Below are 6,889 nucleotides of genomic sequence, written 5' to 3'. Positions count from 1 at the left end.
GCCGCCCTCGCCTGCATTCACACTGCCACTGCAGCTGCCACGCGCTCACGCAGGTAAACACACCTGCAAGTTTGATACTTCAATACCCACTTGAATACAGATCCAGCACCCTACCCCTCTCAAAAGTCATTGTTATATTTGTGATTATGATCGTGGGGGAAAAAAGTATTTATTTATTTAAATTAAAAAAAGAGTTGGAAACAGGAAAAGTAAACTAAATGGCCATGTGTAATTCCACAATGCATGTTTGGTTCTCACCAGCAGGTGGCAGCATATAACACCAATTTCCCTTCAGCAAGGTGAGTAAAGGCTGATTTATACTTCTGCGTCGGACCTACGCCGTAGCTTACGCATAGATGCACACCCATACGCCGTAGCCTGACGTGCACCTCTCCAAAAATCTAACAGCGCGTCAATTCTACGCAGACCGCAAGCGCTGTGATTGGTCTGCAAGAACCCCTCCCTCCATATGTACGTGAGTTTTGTGTGTTTATGTGCTATTTAATATATTTTAATGTTACACCTTCTTATATAAAATAAAACAAAGCAAAGAACAAGTGTATTATCATTTATTATACTACATAGCATTATACATCAGTAGTTGTCCGCAACAAACAATGTTGATCTGCCGTGGTACAAGTCCTTGTGCAGATTTAAAGAATGCCATCATCTCCTGTTCCGTTGTTGTCTCCTTGTTGTAGTTTTAAATAATGATTTGATATTTATATGCCGCCCACACACACACACACACACACACACACACATACACATACATAATGTGTCATAATTGAAAAAAAAAGATTCAGTACCCAAAAATGTTAAACTTTGACATTTCCATTAAACTTAACGCAACACAATGAAGGGCAAATTTCAAAATACAAGTAAAACACCTGCAAAAATAAACAAAGAAAATTCCTTCATATAGCATATTATATTTTAATGTTAAAAGTGTTTGTTTTCCAGTAGATGGCAGCAATTTTCCATTACACCATGGCACATTGACCATGTTATCTATGAAGGTAGAATGACGTCACGCGGACACAGACGCAGAAGTATAAATGAAAACTGACGCATAGCCTACGGCGTAAAGGCTACGGCGTAGGTCCGACGCAGAGGTATAAATCAGCCTTAAGGGTCCCTCACAATTATTTCAATGAGAGAAAAGCTATAAAAGTTGTATGTACAACAACTTTCATTAACAATGTAAACAAACATTATTACCAAGTACTAACTACAATACAATTTTAATATTAACCTTTATGTGCATTTGAGACCCCAAATGATGTTTGCTGAAAAAAATAAAAATAAAAATAAAAAGCTACCTACATCTAAATGGCATCACTTTATCACGTTGTGCTATAAAAAAGAAAAGAAAAAATTGGAATGATTTCTGGTTGTATGTTAGTGTGACAAAAAGTCAGAGTCAGGATGTTCGGGGCCTGGAGACCCACAGTGAAATTGATTATTTTTCTTTTCAAATTTGTCTAATAAAATCACTAAATGAGTCACAACGCAGAACACAAATACACAGAAATTAAGTGGCAGTACTTCCACACATCCACATTGCAAACGCTGTCTCTCTCTCTCTCACTCACACACACACACACACATACACACAAATGTTAACACCGGCTTGCAATTCAGTATGAACACATGTGAGTCTAGCCTAAAGGAACACAGCTTATGAAAGGAGCATGTTTTAATGAAGTTGTTATTTTTAAATAAAAATTGTTACTGTATGTGTATGTTAAAAGTACCATTCCGACAGCAAGAACGATCCTAAACTAAATGAAGATTAATGTCTTGGGTATGATGTGTTGATTGGACCAATCAGATAAGAGTAACTGGAGAGTCAGCGAGAGGCCATTTTGCAGTTCTTTAAACTGTTGTTTTCGCTTGCAAATCACTGTTCACAGGCTTGAAAAAAAACGTGCAAAAAGTGTAAGCGCGGAAAAATGTAAGTCAGAAGCATGCAGATCATATTTATTTTGCGTTAGCATGAAGCTGCAGTTTCACAATACATGAATTACACTTACGAGTAACAGTAAAATGCTGCAAATAATTTTTTCTTGCGCTTGAAACGCGATTTACACCTTTACAAAGCTTCTCTTGCGCATGCAAATTTAATTTACGCTTACAGTCTTATGTACACTTCCACAAATATTACCCTGCGTATGCAAATCTTTTTGACATCATTCTACCTTCATATTATCCCCAAGAATGAAAGTTAGAAATGTGGATCTTTTAAAAGTGAATTTTACATAAAATATGTTAATTTATTTATATAAATTAAAAAACAAAAACTCACAAAACTGCATAACTGTAGAGGAAAAACATTAATAAAGTGAGTGATATTACATTCGTTTAGAAAAATGACATTACTATGTTACAAAATCACATTTACTGTCTCAGCAAAAGGGTTAATGTTAAGATTATTAATGTACCACATTTAGAAATACATTTTGAAATGTAATTGAATTTGTCCACATATCTGTCCACTCACCCTGCACTAGAAAAAATGGCATTAATCTCATCTGGACGCAAATGTAAGTGACATTTCAGTTGGAATAATTTGCAGTAATTAATCAATATTAATTAATAGTTAAAATTATTATTAATACATTACTTTTTTGATAACTTACCAGTCAGAAGCAGCCTTTAAAAAATAATGTCATATGAAATTAACTATTGTATCATCTTTTGATTACTGACAAGTAGTGATTTTTGTTTTTATCGGTGGTGTTAACAATAGTGGACTGATAATTACATTAATAATTATATTGTCTGTCATTCTAACTAAACTATAATCCTGAACAATATATATAGATTTATTTTTATATAATTTATATACATTTTATATACATTCTATTAAATATACAATTTATTTATAAATACGATAGTCATGATAGTTTGCATTACCAGTTGTCATGGAAGCCTAAGTACTATTATCAGCTCATCACTGCTTGCAACATCACAGCAAACAAGATTATCAAATCGAAAGAGATGTGCGAATGGGCAAATTTATTTTCATCTCGCTCAGCTACACTCTTCCTTCCTAGTAAACTCTCATCCTCTCAATATAGTTTCTCTCTCTCATTTCGGTGTGTGGACATGGTAACAGCTTGTGAGGAAGGGAGTGGTTTGAAGCAAGAGGGGAATCACTGTTTCCGCTTTTTTGCAGCAGTTCTCTGCAGTGTGCGGACATGTGCTCCGAGTCTACATCACTCTAACCACAAACAAACAGCTGGTTTCCATAGTAACATGCTCTTGCATCCTAGCAACAGAAATAAATACCAAGAGGTAGATATTATTGTATGATAACATAAGGTGCACTTTTGACTAGAGCTCTTTCTGGTGGTATAAAATGTTGGGATTTTTTGGTTATATACAGTTTGATATACAGTACTTTTTCACTATATCACCCTATGAACCCTTATTGAGACATTAATTTATTTCAAGACAGTTGTTGGTTAAGTATTTGGTAATGGCAAATGATGTTTCTCATCAATGCACATAGATAAGAACCCAAAATTACTTTTATCTTGACAAATCTCTCTTTGACATGGGTGACAAATGGCTTGCATTAAAGAACAATATAATTTTTTTAAAATACTGTTAACTGTGGCTATTAAGTGAATGTAACACTTATATCCAGCTTGTACTGAACTCACAATAATAAAAATAAATAAATAATACGCTAACATCTGTCTGAAAGTCTCTTTTTAAAAGTTTCTGTCTTCTCCTGACCAGCATCCACTTGAGATACTTGATGATGTAAAATAACAATAGTTACACAACCAAGAGGCCGGACATGGACAAATTAACTTTTTACCACTAGTTTTCTTTAAGACATTTTATAGGAGGTAAAATATGCTTTAATATGTATATTGACTTAACTTTCAGGTTTACGTACCCTCATTATAAATATACAACCTTAGGTTTAACCTGTTAGGGTTTGTGAGCTAGGCCTATATAGTCTTTCCTCTCACAAGCTATTCGCAGCGCTTACTGACATTTCCTGCATGACATTCATTTTCAGCATGCATTACAACAGTAATATATCCAGACACTTTAATGCCTGATCAGGTAGGTTATAGTCTACTGGGATGGAATGTAAACGGTAGTGGTGAATTTTAGTTTATTTTTAGTTAATTCAGTTAGCTAAGTTTAGTCAATAAAACAGTAAAAGACACTATAGCCTACTGAATACACTCTCTGGGTCTTTTTCTTTGGCGGTGACTGAATTCAGTAACTGTATGAATGAAAAAGTAAATTCATGCTCAGAAATTCTTGTGAGGAGCAATTGCAGTTTATTAGGGCTGAAGAAAGAGCAGAAGAGAGAGTGAGAGAGAGAAAGAGAACATATTACCTAATTTGGCATGTAATGGGCGGATTGGGGGGTGGGTGGAGGGTATACCTCATAAACTTGGGTTAAAGTGTCCTGACTGATGAAAAGTCAGATCCAAGACCGCGCCTACTTGTTTCAGACTGAGCACGTCGAGAGAAAGATAACGGGACAAGCCGGTAAGAAATAGGCAGAGAATAGTTGATATATTTTCATCTTTTTGAAAGCAGACGCGTCTAGCATCCAGCACCGTTATATTTACCTTTGAATACTCACACACGTTCTTTATAACTACTGATTGTTTTAATTGCGTTCTGTATTCTGATAGCGATACAATTCTTTGATCTAATTAGTTCAAACTTTCACTTTGGCATGTATCCGTAGCGATCAATCTGACAGATAAAAATTAAATAAAATGTAAAATATTTATATTATATTTGCACCCGTCACGTGATGCGCTTGTGTAAAAAATTATATATTGCGTCTGGAATAATGACTGAGACAGAAATCTAAGAATTTACTAAGACATTAGTAAGAACTACTAAGAACGTTTTATTTCAATATGCGTTCTTTTTTTATTATTTTAAAGAGAACTTTATACTGTATTCTGGGTGCGGCACGTGGAGAGGCACGCCCACTACAGCAGCTAGTGTCTGTTAGGATGATCTCATATCGAGCTAAATGTCATTTTCACGTTCTGTCGTTTTAGCTGTTTCACATTTAGTTGATCAGTTCATTTGATACAAATTGTTTACATTTCATGCTTCCATCATACATTAAACAAATTTAATTTTATGTTTTCCTTTTAAACTCAGTTTAGGCTAGTATTTATGTTTCCATTCTGGTCTTTTACATAAGACCAAACTTAGTTTCTGATACACAAAGTGAATTTTTCCACAAAAAAAAATGTGTTGGCAGTCAATAAAGGGTACCTTTCTTTCTTCTTAGCGCACCAGCTAAAATGATTTCACAGAGGTTGTTTTTTTTTCTGCACAGAAAAGTAACTGCACTGTACTCAGATTAAGGGAGAAAATCGAGTTATGTCTCATGTCTCAGACATCCGCGTGACCTCCAACTCTGTCTCCAGCTTTCCAACCTCATGTCATGTCCTGTTTTCTCATACATGTGTTTACTTGGGTCTATTTTCTGATTTTTTTCCTTGACATGGGCAACTTCTGTTGCATAAGGAGAAGATGAGTATTCGTATATTGCATTGAATTCAGCAACATTTCATCTCATGTTAAACAGCTGTGAGTGGATGACAAAAGCAAGGAGTTTCCTACCACTGTTAGTATACTGTTTCTTTAGTAGCCTAACCAATTCAGAATGGGAATTAATGTATAAAAAGAGAAAGGCTTTGAAAGGTGGGCATGGGGTAGAACAGCAAGTGAGGAAAGAGAGTTTGGGGGAATTCAGTGTGGAAAACATCCCTCTCTTTCTGCAATTTGATGGGATGCAGCACATTTGGAATAGATCAGCAAGTTGGAAAATCTGACACTAGGCAGAGAAAGAGTCTAAGAGAGGCAGAGTAGGAAAAAAAACGGGGGAGCGAGGGATAAATGACTCACAACTATACTATTCCGGCTTGTGTTTAAAATATGGCTTGTCGTGAGGCGAAAGGATGCTTTTTCAAACCCCTTGGCTGTCTGTCCATATGTGGCTTTGAATTTGTCTGCCTGGCATCTTGCTTCTTTTTCCACTTATTTAATGCTTTTTGTCCCTATTTCCTAACCATGTTCTTTTCCATCTACTTAACCCGAAAATGTAAACACGCATACCTCCATTGTTTACTTGAACCTCTCCGACAAGATGAAGGAGGTATTCCTGGCTGTTACAGAACTGTGTAGGAGGGCTGGGAGAGGGTCTCAATGCTCCAATTGTTAGCCTATCTGGTTCCTCCCACAGAGGTTGATGACAGATGGACTGTAGGGTTGAGTAAAGGTCTTGCTTGTGCCGCATTTGTCTAAATAGCTCGAATACATTACAGAGATAATTTCACTGACTCCCAGTCTGGAATCCAGAAAGACACTCAGAGACGTTTTGTTGTAGAGTACCAATTTATTCAGTATGTGACCATTTTGATTTGCATGACTATATGGCTTATTATTCTACAAGTTTCAGTTGGACATTGTGAGGAATTTTAACTACCCATGTGACCAAAATGAAATTATTGTCATCACAGATTAACTTCTGCATATATTACTCAGTAAACAACCTCATTCTGCCTTGATATTAAAGTGACCGGTTACCCAAAAATGACACATCTGTCATTTACTCAAACTCATTTTGTTGCAAACCTGTATGATACATGCATGTATGACACACGCATGACTTTTATAATCTGAAGGGATTTCAAAACACTAGATGTTATAAACTTGTAAATGATTACTAAAACAAATGGACATAAACAATCAAGGATCACACACTAGACTTTCAGTTTGTTCTGAGAACAACAAACTCACATAGAAACATGTGCCAGGTTGCTAGGAGATGCACAACAAATGAAAACAATATGTGTTCTAAAATCGGCACAAAATATCAAAC

At 35.7% G+C, this 6,889-nt stretch overlaps 1 protein-coding gene across 3 annotated transcripts in view; it reads left to right on the top strand.

Moving 5' to 3' along the window:
• The first annotated feature begins 4,456 nt into the window (after positions 1-4,456).
• The window catches only part of LOC107668989 (myeloid-associated differentiation marker homolog), a 4,586-nt gene continuing 2,153 nt past the window's right edge, over positions 4,457-6,889 (top strand). The window contains exon 1 of one of the 3 annotated variants that reach the window (XM_016461072.1): positions 4,457-4,524. The gene's annotated coding sequence lies outside the window, so the exon portion shown is untranslated. Of the gene's footprint in view, positions 4,525-5,530; positions 5,596-6,889 lie in introns of those variants that run through there. The other 2 variants (XM_016461073.1, XM_016461074.1) reach the window with 2 other exon arrangements.

This window comes from Sinocyclocheilus anshuiensis, unplaced genomic scaffold (genome assembly GCF_001515605.1).
Source record: "Sinocyclocheilus anshuiensis isolate Anshui unplaced genomic scaffold, SAMN03320099.WGS_v1.1 scaffold4, whole genome shotgun sequence".
NCBI classification, from domain to species: Eukaryota; Metazoa; Chordata; class Actinopteri; order Cypriniformes; family Cyprinidae; genus Sinocyclocheilus; species Sinocyclocheilus anshuiensis.
This window is presented reverse-complemented; position numbering and strand designations above follow the sequence as displayed.